Source organism: Anser anser (assembly GCF_964211835.1).
Source record: "Anser anser genome assembly, chromosome: 12".
Lineage (NCBI taxonomy): Eukaryota > Metazoa > Chordata > Aves > Anseriformes > Anatidae > Anser > Anser anser.
Genome location: NC_139733.1, coordinates 17,882,809 through 17,902,911, shown reverse-complemented (window position 1 = coordinate 17,902,911; position 20,103 = coordinate 17,882,809). Strand labels below are relative to the sequence as shown.

Here is a 20,103-nt window from a genome sequence, read left to right as displayed (position 1 = left end):
AAAAGACACTTCTTGCTGCAGTTTAAGTAGGGGGAATTGCAGATCATTAGAGGAAGTTGCCCTTCAAAGCCGATTGATCATACCACACTGAGCACAGTGGGCTTTACATCAGAACAGAGCGAAGACTGGCAGGGGGCAATTAATGGGGCAGATACTGGAGTGTCTTTTCTGATTACCCCATACCGTACAGTGGATTTGGCCTCGCTGAGACAGGCTGGTAGAAACAAGAACCCTGATGAGATATGGCTCTGCTAATGTCAAGAAGTGCCACTTCCTAGCAGCAGGAGCAACTTTATTGAAACCATCTGTTGTTTTGGAAGATACATGCGCGCACACATGCACTTCCTCCTCCCAAAGCGTTTAACCTTTCTCTTCAGGATGACTGAAATCACACAGCTAATCCCTCCTCAATCTCAGAATGCCAGGCCCTACTGTTTTCAGCAACTCCCAACAGCTACCAAAAAATCTGTGTGACTGGTGGTGATTAGGTGATGTGGCAGCGATTTAATCAGGAGCGATCATTTCAGAACGAAATAGCCATACGTCCACTGCCACCACAAAGTTTTGCAAGGCTTCGCTACCTGTGCAGAGATGAGAAATCCATACTCTACTAGATCTGCTCTGCACAGGGGACAGAAAAAAAAAAAAGTAGATTCAGTGAGTTTGGTCCCAATGAAAACTCATTTTTCATCAGACAACCCAACAGTGATCTCAATGGGACCCGTCCTGGTTGGATTACAGCAGATTCAGAATATGAGTCCAGTTCCAATTTGTCAAGTCTCTAATGACATTTTTGTGATGCTCCCTCTATAAAGTGCCAGAACCGTTGAGCTGCTGGTGGCTGCGCTACACGGGCTTGAAGAAGAGCCCTGGCTGCCAGCAGAAAGCGTGGCACTACCAGGGCATTCACCAACAGCGAGTTAGCTCTAGCCTCTTTGCAAGTAAAGTGCTCCTGTCACGTTAGACAGGAAGTCACATCTGTGCACATGTACTCTCTTATTCCTAAGAGACGCATTTGAAAGCACTAATTAAAAAAGAACTGGCCTCCCAACCATTTGGAACAAACGTTGCATACCATACCTGGGCTGTCTGATAACACCTTTTGCCAGTGAACACGATCATCCCCAGGGCTTTGTGGCCACTGCCCAAACCAAATGGTGCGTAAAGGGCAGCATGCCCCTTCTAAAGCAGGACAGGCACCTTTCTGGGCTCATCTCTGGGACCACATTTCAGCAAGCAGTTTTATCTCATCACCAACCCCTTCTGGCCGTGTCGGGCCGAACAGGGCCCCGGGCCGAACAGGGCCCCGGGCCGAACAGGGCCCCGGGCCGAACAGGGCCCCGGGCCGAACAGGGCCCCGGGCCGAACAGGGCCCCGGGCCGAACAGGGCCCCGGGCCGAACAGGGCCCCGGGCCGAACAGGGCCCCGGGCCGAACAGGGCCCCGGGCCGAACAGGGCCCCGGGCCGAACAGGGCCCCGGGCCGAACAGGGCCCCGGGCCGAACAGGGCCCCGGGCCGAACAGGGCCCCGGGCCGAACAGGGCCCCGGGCCGAACAGGGCCCCGGGCCGAACAGGGCCCCGGGCCGAACAGGGCCCCGGGCCGAACAGGGCCCCGGGCCGAACAGGGCCCCGGGCCGAACAGGGCCCCGGGCCGAACAGGGCCCCGGGCCGAACAGGGCCCCGGGCCGAACAGGGCCCCGGGCCGAACAGGGCCCCGGGCCGAACAGGGCCCCGGGCCGAACAGGGCCCCGGGCCGAACAGGGCCCCGGGCCGAACAGGGCCCCGGGCCGAACAGGGCCCCGGGCCGAACAGGGCCCCGGGCCGAACAGGGCCCCGGGCCGAACAGGGCCCCGGGCCGAACAGGGCCCCGGGCCGAACAGGGCCCCGGGCCGAACAGGGCCCCGGGCCGAACAGGGCCCCGGGCCGAACAGGGCCCCACAGTGGTAGAAGAGGTGACAGAAAGATGGAATGACTTCTTGGGGCCCTCTCTCTCCTCCCTCCCTTTTCACTCATATGTGTATGCCTGTTACAAAAGCTCTGCAGCTTGCATGGAAAAATCCATATGGGTATCCAAAAAATTTGGTCACTGAGAGTCTGGCCAGCTCCATCAATTAAGAGATGGGTCTTTAATGTGACAATATAAACAATTCAGCAGTAGGAAACATATGGGCACTCCCCTAAGACTGCAAATGGCTAGGGAAAGCAGAGAGCAGAAATTAAACTGCCTCTTCTGCCTGGAAAAAACAGAGAAGGTTGAACAAGTTAGTTTTCCTTCCTACCTGGGGGAGGTGGCAGAGCTGCAACCACACTTGTTTGTTTTAAGGCAAAGTACAGTAAAATGGCATCACTCAAAGCCATCCTATATCCCTGGGCTATTCAGCAATAATCACTCAAAGCTTCCTTTTTTTTCTTCCAGTTCTTTCCTCTCTCTCCAGTAATTTGTTTTTAAAAGAATTTGAATATGGAAAAAACAACCCCTGGAGCCACAACTGGAAGGAATGCATCTCATCATACTTTCAACCTAAATAATATTGGTAGTTTAATATACTGGAGTTACTATCATAACTTCAAGGCTTGTTGCTGTAAAAAAAAAAAAAACAAAAACAAAAACCTGCTACTGGGGTTGTTTGGTGTTAAAGACTCAGCCAGTCAATAGGGGAATGTAACAACAGTGAATAACCCTAACATCCTTGAAAGGGTAACGGAGAGTATTTATTTAAAAAAATCCCCCTGTATGATATATATATTTTTAATAGATAAATAAGCTCATTGTATCAGTTTTCATAAAGAAATCAGTTTAATGCATGGTATTAGGTTTTCTAAATAACATGCTGTAATGCAGATGTCTCATTATCTACTATCATCTTACTTGGCCTATCCAAGTTCAGCTGCATAACTTACATTTAAAATTGAATCCACGCAATATATGACTGAAAACTTCAGTTTACCTATTTCTTGGCACTAGCAATTTTTCCATTTGTGGATTTAGATCCTTTTCTCATTGTAGTCAATACTTTATTGACTAGAGGGACACTAGGATGAGGTCCAGGGAGCATGCCTATTCCGGTATTGACTGTAAAGTGTATTTAACAGTTACGTATTAATAACAATGTTATTGCCTCTTAAATCTGTGCAACAGAATAAATTAGAGAGCAGGTCAATTCCTAAAAATTACTCAAGTACTGTTAGAACATATGAAATGAGGATGAATCATTCTTTTATCTATAATAGTCAGGTGAACAATGGGGTTTCCCCCACTGTTTCGCCACCACCCTCCCAAAACAGTCATGTAGGTTTTGCTTACTGTAGCTCTTTTTTTTTTGTTAGGTAAGAATGTCTACCTGCAGTCATAGTGTGAACCTGAGGAGCTCAAGTCTTCCACAGCTTTAACCTGGCTCCAAAAGCTTCAGTGGTCAAGCCTGGGTCCCTGGGTTAGGGAAACTTTAACCCTAGTTAGACTGTCCCCACACACCCTGCCACTGCATCTCTGAAGGAGCAGAGGAGGCCTTCTAAACAGAGTTTTTTAGGGTCTTTATTTCACCTCTACAGCTTGTCTTAATGGTCTATGGGAAATAATTATCAGTTTAAAATGCCTGTTTTGAGAACTGCCTTTTTTGAAATCCTGACACACACTACAGCTTTAAAGCCTGGAACTGTGTTCTTTATACAAAAGGCCTTGAACTCTCTCCGGACAGACCACTTTCATATCCTCTTGGATGGAACACTTTCATATCCTCTAAGCTCATATATTGCATGGTAATAAGCTGTGGGATTTAGCTGTGCTGTGACAACATGCATACTCTTTTACCTAGCAGAATAAAGGGCTTTCCTAGCAAAAATAGGAAAGATAAAATGGTTTGCATGATACTTGCAGCTAGCAGGGCGTTCGCTTTTTCCGCTACTGGGGGTGGGCTTCCAGGGTTTCCAAGGTGACTATTTAAGAATGACACTATCACCGTATCTTGACTATGGAGCTTTCCTAGGCTTATCCTGCCATAACATCCATTCACATTTCATCTTTTTTTATATTAACCTAAGAAGTTACCCAAGGCCACATTGGAGTTGAAAGCCAGGATTCTTATTAATCAGACTCAGATGGGACCATGCTGGGCTGCAACACATGAATTGCCAGCCCCTTGTTCCATTTGCAGCACTCATCCAGGCTTCAGCCCATCATTTTCATGTTGCAGCCAGATGAGTTTTCTCACTCTGTCCTCCTTAGAGGAACGTAAGAAAAAAATGAGAGGTCAGCAATTTAGAATTAGCTACTTCTTGGAGATAGTATGGCCAATTTAACTTACAGCACATTGTGAAAGACACTTGCAAAATCCATCATTTCAGTAAAGAAAGTAGCTAGTAAGGTCTTCCAAGAGAGTGCATAACCCACAAGCAAAGATGTTGACCTGGTATATGAGGGAATGGGAAGCTCTTCTTTTGAGGCCTTATCTCAAAGGTCAAACTATTCACCCCAGAGGATCCCTCACTAAAAAAGGTGTAAAGGTATGGTCAGTTCCTTGCAGGGTCTTCAGGCCATCAACAGCCTCACTAGTCCCTTCCAAGGTCTGGCTTTAATAACATTCCTCCACCTGCTGGTGGAGCACTGCTCCTACTGCCCCATGCACACCAAAAGGCAAAGCTTGTCGGCCATGCAAGCAGCATGGAATTGAAGGGCAAGGAGCATCAGTTACGGAGTTCATTACTTTTTTCAGATGCATCGTGCTTGCTTGTCAGAGGCAGGGAGAACACTCAGAGCTCAGTTCTTATGCTGATATTAGCAGTATAAACACTAAAAAGAAAAGTAATTTTAATGCCTCTTCTCAGAGACCATTCTCATTTCTAGCATGCACTGCTCAGGCAAGATCTCAGGACAATCTCTTATTCACCATTCTCTTTATACTTCAAGCTATGGGAAATTAGTTTTCCTTTATTTGCCAAACAAAATAGCAAGTGTTCTTCAGGGATCTGATAAGACAATTAAGTACAATTTTTTAGCAGCTAGCATATCTGTTCACTACAGATAAAAGGTTCAGATCTTTATAAATAAGGATTGTAAGAGTTCAGATCCAAATAAAGATTCATCTTTTTATCATGAAAAGTTTTAAATCCAATTCTGCCATAGTCAAGAAATGTCCTTTTGAGGCAAAGGGAGTGCTGGGAGAAAATTCGTTAAAATACAGTCACTTCTCCACTGAACAGTGGAGAGCAAACTCTGGGGCACAACTTAATTCTTTCAGTGACAAAAATACCAACGCTTGGGAAAGTGAAAGCATGCATTTGCAGAGGTTTGGTTCTGTCTGCTAATGGTAATATTGTCTTATGTAGTTTCTACTGAGTTTATATGCAGATTAATGATCCTGGCATTACAGGCTTCCAGTCAAGAGTAATGAACCAAGACATGCACACATATATAGTGTAGTAAATATATTTACATTATGTCTATCTATTGTACATGCTTATAATTTGCCTCTACTATACAGGCATTTGGCTAAACAGGGGTAGACCTGGAAGTAGATACAACAGACGTTTGTAATTATTGTGCATCTGTTTCCTTTAATATACAAAAACCTTACCTTGCAGACAGAGGCCAGACTCAGCTCCCTGCCTCATTGTTCTCCTCTGTCTAAAGCTGAAGTGTGGGATTAGTTCCACTCTCTGAATTCAATGCATAGCTAAGCTTACCTGATGTGACTTAAGGACAGCTACTCAGCAGGGAGGTTTGAAACCTAATAGTGGAACAGGAACAGGAAAACTCCCCAGCGACTACAGTGCACCGGCGTGTGAAAGCTGGAGCTGTGATTTCAACAGCACGTCAATATGCAAGATGTGGACTGGCTCTTGGCAAGTGTGCCCAACTGAATGAGCTGCAGTTCCAGGAGAAGAGGCTGGAATATCAGTAAACGAAGAAAAAAATCAGTGCCATCATTTTGGAAAATTAGCTTGACTGGAAAAGTTCACATTACAAAGTCTGGGATTTAAGTCTTTCAAAAGTGGTTTGTGTTCCCCCAGAAGAACCCTTGTTTTGTTTCTTAAATGTTAAGGAATAAAGAAGGGGAAAAAGTAACAATGACAAAGAGGAGATAAGCCAACTCTAAGGGCAACGGGAAGCTGTGAAGGTTACACTGCAGTGCTCCACATTCAAACAGCTGTGGCCATACGTCAACTTTGTCACCCCGTCCCCTGCCAGACCTCACCTGGTATGTCAGAGGAGGATTCAGTGCATTTTCTTTCACTCTGAAAGACAAAATAACAGAGCAGCAATGCCTTGCAGAGACAGAATGTGTTTCCTACAGCAGTGATCTCATTCCAGCCTCTCCTTCACCAAATAAGTCCATAGAGCTCTCTGCATACATCAACATTTCTGTTAAATCTGTCAGCACAACAGCCCAAACATCCTCCCCTTCAATGAAACTCTTGCCAACAGGACTTGGCTGCTGCTGCATGCCAGTGATTTTAGTTCACTCAGACACAAGGGGCTGGTATGGATCCCCAGGCAGTCAAAGAGCCATGTCACCAATTCCGTGTCCTCTTGGAGAGGAGCTACCAGGCAGGGTGCCAGGCTGGTGTCAGTGGGCTACCTCCTGCTGTCATCCTGTCAGCGAGGTGACATGGAGGGAATGATCCTGAAGATATCTATACATTTCCATGTCTCAGAAGAAAGTCAGAAGGATCTTTCCCTTCACTGGGCTTACTTTTTAGTGACACTAGATGGATCTACTCAGCAGTTCCTGTATTAATGTCACACCGTGCTTTTAGGGATCGTGACTGTGCCTACATATACCCTTCAGAAGTTCTCATCAGTTTTACCTACAGTTTTTTTCAGTGCTCAATAGCTGCTGTTGTTCACATTCAGTCTTATCTACACTTTTCTACCAGCCTACTTCACAGCAGGGTGGGCAGGCAGGTAGTTGGTCATAATGACATGTAAACTTCAAGGTGAACTTCTGGGTTGTGTTAGAATTCCAGCAGAAAACAGGTTGCTTTTTGCAGACTGCATTCAGAGAGATACCATGTTATATCCAAGGCTATATCCTGTCTTTTTATAATACTTTTAATGAAGCTCACACACATACACTAGTGAGTTCCAACCTATAGCTTGCCCATCTTCACAAAGCTGCTGCAAGGATGGTTGTCCAGTAAATTAGCTGCTCTAATAAAAAATTGTTTCCCTTTAGAAACTTTGCCTGGCTAATGTGTCTGATCTCTATTCACCATACCAGCACTGCAGTTTGATAACTTGAACAACTTTTATGCATTGTTTCGTATCTCTAATGCAACTCTGTGGTTTTTTTTTCTCCCCTCTCCAAAAACTGTTGCTGCTTTGCATTGCCCAGAGATCATAGCATAAAAAAAAGCCCCAGCCCTGCATCTCCCAGGGTTAGCATTCCCATCTCACTCTGCTCTGAGCCAGACCTTCAGCTTTTACCACTATTCTGTTGATTTTGAGGCTAAGTATTTCTGATCTGCAGCTGTGCACTTCAGCATCATTTCAGAGCCATAACAGAGTTTTGCTGTTTTACACCAGTGAAACATCCTATCCTGAAGGCAAAGCTCAGGAGGACTCCAGCAGGTAATGAATGCAGTCCAATTTCTAACCGACAATATTCATTTCAAGGCCAGGATCTTTCAAACTCCCTGTGCTGCTGCACATTACCTGCCAAACCTTCCCACACTTGCAGACAGGAACCAGAAGAATTGATTAGAGATAGTAAATAATATAGGATGAAAACAAATTTGGTAGTAAAAAGACCTTTGAGAATTTAGAAAAAAGCTCTATAGCCTTTCAACTTATTCATGATTTACTAGGAAACGGTATAATAAAGCAGGCCTAAGAACTAGCTAAAATACTTCTTAGGCCAAAATATCCCAATTTAAGTAGTGAAGTTGTATACCGAAAGTCTGGGGAACTGTTTAAAGTAAGCTTAAAAAAAGACACTCCCCCTTCCCCCAACACCAAGCCTTTGATAAAAAAGGCAACAAAAATGCTAATCTTTGCTGTTAAGCAGAAAGACTTAAAAAGTGGCTAACTAACACCATGAATTATTCAGGGACTGGGTTACCGCTATTCTACATACATTGCTTCAGAACATGAGCTCAAAGCCACACAAGCAAAATCAATTCTGTGAATGCTACAGTGATAAATTCAAATAATCTCCTTTAATTGCATTAACATAATATATCCTTCCTGATCTGTAAGGAGATGTAACCTAACTCTCCAAAAATGAAGGGCTCAATCCCAATCTAAATTAAACAGGTTTTATATACACTATGCTACTCCAGTAGAAGTATTACTTTATTTTGTATAGATATGGTCAAAAACAGTCCCATTCTTCAATCTAATACTGGCTAAACACCCAGGAGTATTGAAGATTAAAACATCAGAAGAACCCATTTAAAGTTTCCACAGTCATAACCATCACTACCTTCCCTAAATACAGAAGAAACTTTGACTCCTTGTAGGCCAAAGTCCACCCCAATTACTTTCTGGATTACTGCTGTAGACAGCCAGGTTGGAATAAACATACCCAATGCCTGGCCATGCTATAGAAGCGTTTAAAGAGCAGAATATCAGTGGGACAGGCCAAACTTTGGCCCTGCTAAACCCAAGGATGTAGATATGCAACAGTTCGGGGAACTCCAAGGCAGGCAGAGTAGGCCAGGATGCAGTGCCTCATCAGCACCACCTCACTGCAGTTTGCGGTGTGCTTGTTATGGGCACCCAAGGTCACCAGGGCCCTGGGAAAGCTTGAAAGGGAAATATAGTGTGTATACGACACACCTCTTTAGCAAGACAAGGGAACGGGGAGCACACAGGCCTGCGGCCACCCTGAGAGCCTGTCCAAGAGCAATTGCCCAGAACTGAGACCCCAGAAGGGAACCTGTGGGTTAAAGTTGCTGTGTGCAGTTGGGAGGAGGGAAGGCCTCAGTAGCCTCCATGTGTCTACCATTGAGCTAGCTTCCAAGCTGGGGGCTTGCTGAGGGGCACTGGGATACCTTTGGTTCCCCTATATCTTTGCCACTCGCCTACAGATCCTCTGCAGCCATTTTGTAAAGCCTCTGGCCTGCTGGGCTGTTTGGTGCTCTACAGAGTTCATTATGGAAACACACACAGCCTTATTTGGGGAATCAGGATCAGGAATTCATTAGTAAACTTCTTTAAAAAAAAAAAAGAAGTGGCTAAACCTGACTCAGCATCTTAGAAGCACAAGGTAGAGAGGAGGGCAGTGAGTCCCTGAAGGTATCTCCAGCCAAGCACCTGCAGAACCAGGGCCACACAGAGACATACCAGCCCAGCTCCATGCTGCTGAAGTCAGCACCCCTAGAAACAGTCACAGAGATTTTGGTACACAGTAGTAGCTCTGCAAGGGACTAGCCTTTACCCCAACCTGCAAAGAGTACTTCTAGGACTTACCTTATTTTATGATTCACAGAGTGCTGCAACACTAGCATCAGGAACTTCTAGAGGCAGGAAGCCCCCCTTTAATACCTTTAATACATCTACACAGCTGTGAATATAATCTCAGGGGAGACAACTCATTGATAGTCTCACAAGGAAAATCACCTGATGCTGCAACTCATCAGGTTAATGAAGGAGCCAGTGTGGTAGCAAATGGCAATACCATTAACCGCGCAGCTGTATGCAATGATTTGTTTTCTGTCAGTGGCTTTGGGGAGGGGCTGGAAAGTAGAAAAACACTCACAGAGAAGCTCAGTTACAAAAATCCAAAGGTAAAGTTCCCAATTAAACACATAGCAGTCAAGTTAAAATTATAGGTGACAATTACTGTAACTTGATTAGGCACAATAGCAAATTCACTTCCCTAAATCACTTTCACAACTCTCCTAGGAGGTCTGAAAGATGTAGTATATGAGGTTCATTTAATTTCTAATGTAGTAATTATCACTACTGAATAAAAAAAAATAGCGGTGACAGACCCAGGAAATAAATTTAGCACTTGAGGTTTTAATAAAATTTTTATGTGCAACCCCGTTGGTTAGAAATTGTTTAATCAATCTTATCTGGTTCACAGCCTTTCTGCTGAGCTTTCGCTTCATGTTATTACAAGGCAATATGCTGCAGCACCTTCTTAGCATCCCAAGCTGCAAAGCCTGAATGCTATTGCTATCCAAAGCTAGCACATGCTCCTGTTGGAGATGCGAACACCCACAATTTTGTTCACGTGCTGCCAGTTGTTTTCAGGTTATGCAGCTGGTCATAGGTGCTGGTAACTTGAGCGCAGGGCCTAGCCCACTCTGTCTGCACGATGGGGTCTCTGCTCTAGATGGGAAATTATTTCTGTGGCAGGGGTATCTAAGGAGCTTCATCAGGTTTTCAAGATGTTAGTATGTACGAGATGCTGCCAGTCCTTTCTGAAGGAGCTTTGTGCTCCCAGCTTTAGCGTAACACTTCTAAAGGCAGCCATTCTGGCTTCTCCAAATTTCAGAACAGTGGTTTGCACAGGGGCAGCGGAGGGTGATAAAGAAACTAAGTCCATTATCCACAGCTACTGGAGTTTCTGAAATTTTCCTGACTTGAGGTCTTGCTTAGATTTTGAGCTTGCCTAAGCTGCTAGGCACAGGTAGAGAGAAAGAGCTGAACCCAGACCTCCTGTCCTGCGACTTGCCATGTCACTGCCCTGTGTAAATTAAGCTGAAATGGTTTATTTCTGATTGCAAGCCAGGGCAGCTCGAGTAGCAGAGAGGTTAAAATGCAGTTATTTGTATATAAGAGAGAAAAAGGTCATTAGCTGGAATCCTGGCCTGTTTTTAGTATTTCCTTTATTTAACCTAAATAGGCCATCTCTGCTGCTGAACAAAATTACTCTCACTGCCAGGCTGTTTAAAATGCTCACTGTTTTAAAGAGTGCCACAAATTACATACTGCCATTTTATTTGGGCATTTGTACCATTCAGAAGTGAGCATGGCTGGGCAGAAAGTAATACAGAAGGTACTGCAGGCAGTAATCACTTTGCTTTCTCCAGTTTTATCCATCAGAAACGCGGCCTCTCCCCTGTAATGGGATTTAGCTGGGCTCTGGCTCCTTGCTGGCACTCTCTGCCCAAACACACACATTACTCAAGCGTTTTGAATTTGGTTTTCTGTTTGCAGTTAGTACACTAATAATTTGTGGAGTGACCCAGTGGTGAACAGGTAAATTGGTAGCTCCCAAATTGATATAAAAATCAATAAATATTTAGGCATTACGATTAAAAAATAAAATAAAATAAAATAAAATAAAATAAAATAAAATAAAATAAAATAAAATACAATAAAATACAATAAAATAAAATAAAAACATTTAGGAGATTGAAGCACTACAACACAGTCATTTGAAGTGAGAAAATAAACTGCTGACCAGAGAATTAACATAACTGTCGCCAACTGATTTATTTAAAAATACATATATAAATGTTGGAGTAAACAGTATTTCCCCTGATGTGTGTTATAATGGTTCATAACCTGTCCTTAAATCCCCCATGGTCTCTGTCTGCAAAGGTTTGCCAGGTGAATGCCCACCAAACCCCACAGCCTGATGCCTCCTGGCCCAGCCTTTGGTCTCTGTCTGCCTGGGCCTTAATGTCAGCTCCACCGGGGACATTGCGGGCAGGGCCAGGAAGCAGGGGCAGTGATGGGACTCATGCCATGGCACATAAATGATGCAGCCAGCACGATCCAACGTCTTCGAAAACGTCTTGAGACCAGGGGGTCAAAGATGTGGGATGCCACAAGTCCTGAGCGATCAACTGGGAGCGCCTCAGAAAGCGGGTGATCAGAGTTAGAAGTTGCTTTAACCAGGCACCCCAAAATCCCCATGACCTTCAGAAATCCCAGTTGTTGCTTTCACCTGTCAGCGCAGCACCAAAGCCGTGACAAAAATGATTAATTAAAGCACAGCCCAAGACATGAACGTTCTCTCTTGCCTTTTAAAGTTGGAGTCTGGGTGTCGTTTTGACACACCAAAGGACTCCAGCATACAGACCCCGGGCACGATTCCATTCTGACAGCCCGTATGGGCAGGTTGCTGAGGAAGCACAGAGGGAAGCTGTCCTCGGAGTAGCCGGGATGCCGAGAAACCCTCGTCTGCGTCTTCCTTGGGAGCTGCTAGGATCCGAAGGCCACTGCTGCCATCTGGTGTCACTGTCACCCTCCCGGCAGGAGTGCAGGCAGCAGAAGTGAGTGCAGCAGGCCGGGGGAATGCGAGGAGGCTCGGGCCCAGATGCCGAGGAAGGACAAAGTCTTCCCTGGCAAAGGATGGCCAGCATCAAGCATCCAGCTCCAAGACCTTTTCAGACCAAGAGACTTTTCAAACCCGCTTTCCTCCCTTTGCCGCTGCGCTGCTGCCTCCAGGCTGCCAGAGCAGCGTGTGTGACACAGGACTGCAAAAGCCTGGATTTGAGGCAGCACCTGGGGGCTGAGCAGGGTGCTGGGCTCCCCGAGACCCCCCCAGGCTGTGGGATCCCGGCACCAGCACCGAGTTCTGCCCCCTCCCTACAAGACCCCCCACACACACAGCTGCCCACAGAGCTGGGCGTTTTGGACCCTGCCAGGGGACATCAGTGACGTTAATTAGGTGACCATCTGCAGATGTCTCGTGCGATTTCACCTGTCGGTGATGCATCACTGTGCATATTTTCATCCACTTAACTCCCAGGAAAACAAAATAGATGGCAGCGATCTGCAAAGAGGCTCCTGTGCGTTTGCTGCCAGCATGAGAGCTTGCAGGGCTGTCGCCCAGAGCCACACGTGCATTTCTCCACGGGAGTTACCCTTTGTGCACCAACATGGATCCTGGGGAAGGGTCAGGTCCTGGGAGCACCAGGGACCTACTCTGGGGCCCATGGACCTGCTGGCTGTGGGCATCAATAAGCCCTGGGTGCCCCAGAGAACTCACCCCATCCTGCTGTCTGTGGGCGAGCCAGGCTAGCGGGGCTGATGCGCTCCTGATTTATGAGGAGTGTTTCCGACACATGAAAGAATGATTTATTTCAAAGAGATCAGTGACAAAGGAGATGTCGTGCCTCTTGTCACTGCAAAGGACAATCTCCCTTGGCATGGGCAAGTTACCGGGCAGACACCACTCCTGGATGCTGAGAGACCCAGGCCACAACACGAGAGGGGAGGGTCCGTGGCCTCCCATTCCCTCAGGAGACAATTATATCCAGCAGATAATCAGGCCAACAAGCCCAGGTATAAATTTAAAGTGATGCCAATAGAAGGACTCACTCATCACAGTCCCTTTTGCTGTCAGCAGTTTGGAAAGCCGCAGCTTCTAGCTGAACTGCCTAGCACTAAAAGCAGCTAAATCAATTCACCAGCAATTACAGATCCAGGGCACAGATTTGCAGCAGGAGAGGTGCTCAAGGATCTCTCCTGAGGGACAGCACTAAAGCTAAGTTTAAGGATATTCCTGAAGTGTTTTTTCTTAAGTGCTCTTCTCCTGGATGCCCGCTCCCAGGCCTCCCAGCCTGCCCAGCAGCGATGCACGCCTGTGTCACACCCTACAGATATGGGCTTGACTTTGCACACTGTGAAGAGCTCCAAAAACTTGTGGGAGGACAAAGAATGGGGATTAGGATGTTGGCCAGGGGTGTGGGAAGAGCTGTGTTCAGTTCCCTGCTTTGGCAAGAGCCTCCTTTGCTATTTGGAGCAAGGGACGCAGGGACAGTGCCCGGAAGCCCCTGGCTGTCACTGCATCACCTCCCCGCAGCCTCGGCCCCGGGGCCATGGCTGGGAAATGAAATCCCCCTGCAGAAGGCCCCTGATGTTCATCTTGTTGTGGGACTCAGGTGCAATGCTAATGGGGCACTGGCACCCTAACTCAGGACGCAGGCAGGTGGAGGGACTGGAGCAGCAAACAGCCTGGTGTAGATGGTTAAACCAAGGAGCTGCTTCGTGAAAAGAAGAAAATATTTCCTGGGAAAGTCACGCAGATAGAAATAGGGCTTTGCTTCCATTCCCTAGCTGTCTTCTGTGTCATCCCAAATCTCTGTGTGGCCAGTTCTCTGCAGCATCCCCACGCAGGGGGCTGAGCCCCCACTGGAGGGGCAGGATGGGGCAGCAGCGCTCACCCCTCTGCTGAGCCCCCCCACGCTCTCCTTGGTCCATCTGAGCCAAGGAGCCCCCAGAAACAACCACAAAGTTTTCCCAGAGCTTCCATTTGCTGCAATTCCTGTTCTTTAGGCGCTGCCCCATAAAAAAAGATCCGCAAGTTAAGCATGAAATAAAGCCCGCAGGAAGGGAATAATCATTATTTGATCAGCTCCCAGGGTATCAAATAGCAGTAAATTGAGCTTCAGTTAATAACCAGACAATTTTCAGTGTCATACTGCTACATTTTCAAAGCTAATTTAACTATTCCATTAAAAAAATGAAAACATATTCAAATTAAAACACCCATAAGATATGAAGGGGGGGGAGGTGGGAAGCCTCATTGGAGAGAGGACCTGAAATGCATCAGTAATTTCCCATCAGGCTACAGTTCCCTTAACTGACCATGACAGTCGAAGATGAAATAGAAATTTCTATATCAAACAGGAACACAAAGGAGAGCTGACCTTTGATCAAATGTCTGTTTGTAGTTTTGACAAGGAAATTTGCATTAAAGGAATTTATGCTGGACACTTACATGAGAAGTTAGCTCCCAGCATGTAAAGGAAAGGAGAGGTCAAACCATCCTTAACCGGCCTGTCAGATGAAAGCCGCGCTCTCCTCGCTGCATAGCTATGGGAAGTTTCGAGCCGCTCAGGCTCTCTCTCTAATGCCCAGCGCCGCAGGTTTTGCGAGGAGAGTTTTCAAAGCAGTATTTATTCAGGGCTGGGCAAGCCCGTTTCAAGCAAACAAAGGCATTCGCGCACAAAGCAAACCCACTTTTAGCACAGCAGCAGACGGCATGTAAAAGAAATCAAAAAGCGCCAGTTACTTTGAATATTGGAGCTGCAGGCTTGGCTGATCCTCCCTGTTTTCCTGAAAAAAAAAAGGAAAGAAGGCTGAGAAGGGAAGGCTGGGTGTGCGTGGCCCTGGAGCACTGGGTTGTAAGGGTCTGCCCTCAACAGCAATGTGAGCTCGCAGCAGAGGAACCCTGCCTGCAAGGTGGCAGGTGCTGAGACTCTCAGCCAAGGAATATCAGTCAAACAAAGCATTTTGAGGTGTTTATATAAATAACCAAAGGAAGTCATGGAAATCCAAAAGAACAGTGAGATTTTGTTTTCCTTTTTTCTTGTCAGAAAAATTCCCACTGCTTATTTGAACACTGCAAATTGCACAATACCAGCCCTTTTTTAGACAGGTTTTTACAAAAGATCCTGCACTGTGTAGCTAAGAGAATTACCACGTTCCTTAGGCAGAAGATGACCCGCCCAACACATGGGATAATCTCTTGGATTGTCTCATGTCTTCCTTAATCTTATTTCTTTAATATTTCTGAGGTTTCCCAGACATTCACATTCTTGTCGTTTCCTCTCACTGTGGTTTGGGTTTTAGTTATAGTTGTTTTTTCTTTATTTTCTGTTGCTTAGTATGGCTCCAGTCCCAAATCCTTCAAAATTATAGAAGTTTTTTACTAAGTTTCAGTCTGAACCAAGCATCTTGGTCGGTCACCAGCACAGCACTGTCGGCACAGGGCCCTTCCTTCCAGTGCAGGACTGGGACACAAATACCGCATAACCCTTTTAAAGAATTTGGGTAATGGATAGTAGATGCATGCTGGTAACAGGAACACATGCACGCTCGTCGTGGGGCTGTCACAATATTAAATTACTGGTTAGGAAGTGGAGCGAAGTGCTTCTGCTGGGAACAGGTGCACAGCCCAAATGCTCTTGTGGCATTTAGGTTAGGAAAGGAAATCTGGTAAAAAGCTTACAGAAAAATCATTTCCAGCACACGGAAAGAGCGAGGCTGGGACTCGTGACTAAATTAGCGATTAATTAAATCTCAGAGGGAAGGATCCGAGCTGCCCTCCCCGAGAGCAGCACGAGCAGACTTGCCTTCACCATCCTCTTTCTGCTGCTCCCTTAGAAAGCAAGACTTCAGCCGAGCAGCTCCAACTGCTCTTGCTGCTGCTTGGGAACTAGGGGCAGCGTGTTTCGAGCAGATACCCGAGTTCCTCTGAGCTATACTGCTCCATGCCAGGGAGGAATCCCGTTCTCAAGCCCCAGCTGTCAGAGCCGCCACACGAGAAGGCAGCCCGTGCCCCGCTCCACCTGCTTCTTGACCCTGGGACAGGGCTTTCCATCCTGTGTGCAGGAACCCCAGGGAGGGTGTAAACAGTCCTGGAAACAACCGGTATTCAGCCCAGTGAGAGCTTTCCAGAAACCCCAGGGCTGTTAGTGATTGCTGGAAATCACCTTTATTACAGCAGAGGAGTCTCCACCTGCTCCTGCAGGCTTGGGCATGCTCAAGGGCAGGGGAAGCCACATCCTGAGCGTCCTGATCCACTGCAGTTGATTCCCTACCATAAGCAAGAGAGAAACATAGGGGTGAGAAATTACCGCAGTGCTTGGAAGGCAAAGTCCAAGTTTAATGGCTAAAACTTGTCCATAATAAATGCATTTCCACCCTGGCTCCTGACCGTGAGCTAAAAGCAGCCAAAAACAGCTCATGAGTTATTACTTGCTGGCCTCGCTGACCAAAGACCTTGCTGTTGCAGGAAAGCAAAACCATCTGGAGCAGAAGGCTGGGTAGGGTAAGGCTACCCAGGGCTAGCGCAGCTTTCTGAAAGGAGCCATATAAAACCACAGGAAAAGAAAATAAGAAATTGTTCTGCTTAGAAGAAAGAAAAAAAAAAAAGTTGACCAAGGCATCCATGTTTAGGACATGCAGCAGAGTGTTTCACCCTCGTAGGCAGGTGGAGCTGGAAGCAGGCTTTGCCTGCGGTGCTTTGGGGCCATGAGCAATGTCCCAAGCGAGAGCGGGTGCTGGCTGTTGTGGGCAGCAGTCGCCCTCGCTGGAGGTTCCTGCCCAGGCTATGTTACATCGCTGTTAATTAGGGAGCAAGATGCCAAGTCGTAAAAATCCAGATGTTCAAATAATGCGCATACTCAGAGCCTCAGCCACTAACACTCTGCAAACCGAGGAGTGCAGCAAAAGCAAAGCTCTTCCATCAAGAGCAGCTGAACTGAAATCAGAGCGCGAATGGCTCAGACAACTTCTGCTCGATTTTAAAAGCAAAGTTGCTCAAACACCAGATTGCAGCTAAGGAGAAACGGCCACCACTGCTGCAAATGCGGTGGTAGGGGCTCCTGCAAACCCAGGGCAGTTTCTGGGGGCCGAGCACAGACAACCCTTCTCCATCAGCAGCAGCCCTGCGGCTGGTGTGAGCGGGCTCAGGGCAGTTTCTTTTTGGAGGATGAGCCAACCTAGCCCTCAACATCCAGATATTTCCCTCTGGGGAGGTGCCTTCTGCTGCACTCCCGTGCCCAGATTTGCAGCCTGAAGCCATCGATGCTCTGGATGAGGACAGAAATGTGCCCATCTTATTTCAAGTGCTGCCTTCTGCCCTGGTGAGGCACATCGTGGACGCCTCCGGCGTTGGGAAGAAGCAAGCTGAGTTCATGGGAGGTGGAGGGAAGCGGGTGGCCTTGTGGCCCAACCGTCCCCCCCTCCTCGGCCACCGTGACGGGGACAGCACAGCCAAGCAGTGTCAGAGCCACTTTCATGTCCTGCCAGCACAGTCCCCCGTGGTCCCGGCTCCCTTCCCACTCTGGCACCACCCTTGGAGGAAGCACTGGGGCTCAGCGCCCCTTGGCAGGGCTGTGAGCCCTCCTGTGACCACAGCGAGCATTTTACTTCATCCCCCGGATGGTCTCTGGCTGCGGGAGCTCTTCTCCTTGCACGATTAGGAAGGCGGCCAGAGACTATCATCACGCAGGAGATGTTCCAAGTAACCTCAAATATAAAAGACTGCCAGCACGCACGCCCATAAGCACCAGTTGGGAAAGGCTTCGTTATTCCAGAAAACATTTAAGGACACATTTAAGCCCTAGCAAAGCCTGTGTTCTCCTGCAGAGAGGCTGTGGCCCCAGAGCAGATGGAAAGATGTACCTGGTCCATGGATGTCATGGACTTTTTTTTTTGTTCCCTTTCGCCTTTATCTCCTACCAAGCCAGAGCAGCCACAAACATCATGCAGGTCAGCTGGGAAGGAGATGAAGCCTTGAGGAACCCAAACTGACACATTTTGTAGGGAAAGCTGGCATGTTCCCTGTGCTTTGTTTTGCGAGGAGCGCGTTCACCTGCAGAAACACAGAAAGCTGAATCCTTGCCAGAAGAATAATCTGGTAAACTTCATAATGAATATTTCTGCAACACAAAGTCTCTTTGTGGATTTAAATTAATCTAAAACACATTCATTAATTCATAGCTGAGAATTGAATTATATTTTGCTGCTGACCTCCATGTTGTTTGTCTGTAACTAGATTTCCCCTAAAAGGCAGCAGCGCTATTTAATCATAATGCCAACCTTTGGATCTACTTCAGCAGCAATTACCCTGAGCTTTGACTTTGATATAGTTTATAGTTCAGAACGCATCATAAATAACTCTTTCTTCTCCTTTCAGTGGAGCTGTGTGAATGTGTGCAAACTCATGGAAATATGAATCGCTGCCCATTTATCCCATTCAGGCTGCGTGAGGGAGGGATGCTGCCCCGGCCACATGTCCCCGGCCACCCCGGTCTGCCCCGTAGGGATGCTTTGATGTCCTCGTGGTGTGAGATGCCATCCCCGACACACAATTTGGACTGGCGCAGTGGGTCCGTTGACCACGGATAAGGGCTGTGCTCATATGTGACCCTTGGGGATGGAGCTCTTTTTGCAGCGGGAAGCCTTGAAGTGGAAAATTTGGGGGGGCAACTGTGTGGTCCAGGACATGTGTGAGGTCACATTACATGGAGAAGTGGGCCATGAACCAGTGGTGGGGTTGTTACTCTCAGTACAAAGGATACAACTCCCACCTGTTGAACTGCAGAGCTCTTCTCTGCACCTTCCCGGGGACGTCGTTCTCCAGCTACTACAAATAATACAACCAGTTCTCCATGGTGCTGGCATTGATCCATCATGGATCCACCACTGCTGACGGAGGCTTTCACAGGTACACGACACCAAGACAGGTGGCTGTTGAGGTGGGTGTTTCCCGGAAAACCAACTCCGTCTCAGCCCCTGGACCACTCTGAAATTCAGGATGGAAGTTCCCAAATGCTTCAGGTCAGAAATCACCATGGTCCTCCTTACAGAGCACGGTGTGTGCTCGTCATCAAGCTGCACCACTGGGGAAAGAGGTCCCATAAGATGGACCGCAACGCGCCTACAGACCACAGCTGAGAAACCCCAGTCCAGGACAAGTCACTTACTTTCCTGAGTTTCAATGCCCAAATATATTAAAAAGAGAAGAAACTTCAAGGAATACTTACAATCTTGACTGCTCATGAAACAATCATCCTTACCCCTTAGACTTTGGGGTTCAAGCTATGTTCCTGCTTGTCAGGTAAAAATGAGTTCTGAGTCTTCATAGAAACAGGGGTTTTGTTACTGTTATTTAGTTTGATATGGAAGATTTTAGCCAAAGAGGATGGCAGATTGCAGGAATTATTATGCATTGATTTTATTTTATTTTTTTCTTATTTTACCCTAATGTCAAAATGAGACTAAAAAAGCACTTCTGCAGGAATCTGGCATAGGCTTGCAATTAAGTTCAAGTTGCTTTCATGAAGAATGACAACCCAACAGTGGGGAAAATATCAGCAAAAACTATACTTGAGACTGTTAAAGGAATCAAATAACACCCGTTAATTTCTGCTCAGCTGCAAAACTTCAGGCCTCTTCCAAAACCTCCTCAAATAATCAGCTTTGGCAACGCACCGCAGATGGAGGGTAGCAGGAGGACACCTGGGTAAGGCACAAGCCAGGTTCAAGCAGTGCCCTTTGGGTGCTTTGCTATAGTTTTTCCGTGCCCAGCAAGGCTCACTGGAGGGCCTGAAAGTGCAGAATTTGGATGCCTACACTCAAATTTGGAAAGAGCCTTTGGTGCTGCCCGTGTCCCCCATCCCTGGATGCTCCTGCGCACGAGATGTCCCTGAGGTGCTCTGCGTTGTGCTGGGTGGATGGAGAACACC

General features: G+C 47.0%; 1 long non-coding RNA gene across 2 annotated transcripts; it reads right to left on the bottom strand.

Moving 5' to 3' along the window:
• Window positions 1-1,857: 1,857 nt before the first annotated feature.
• On the bottom strand, window positions 1,858-14,741 carry LOC310880175. Of its 2 annotated transcripts, none has more exons than XR_014571509.1 (3): window positions 14,625-14,741; window positions 6,192-6,231; window positions 1,858-5,882 (listed from the first exon to the last, which is right to left on the bottom strand). It is a non-coding gene; the product is annotated as an uncharacterized lncRNA (long non-coding RNA). The 2 variants fall into 2 exon arrangements; XR_014571510.1 differs by lacking the exon at window positions 14,625-14,741 and adding an exon at window positions 9,410-14,615.
• Window positions 14,742-20,103: the final 5,362 nt, after the last annotated feature.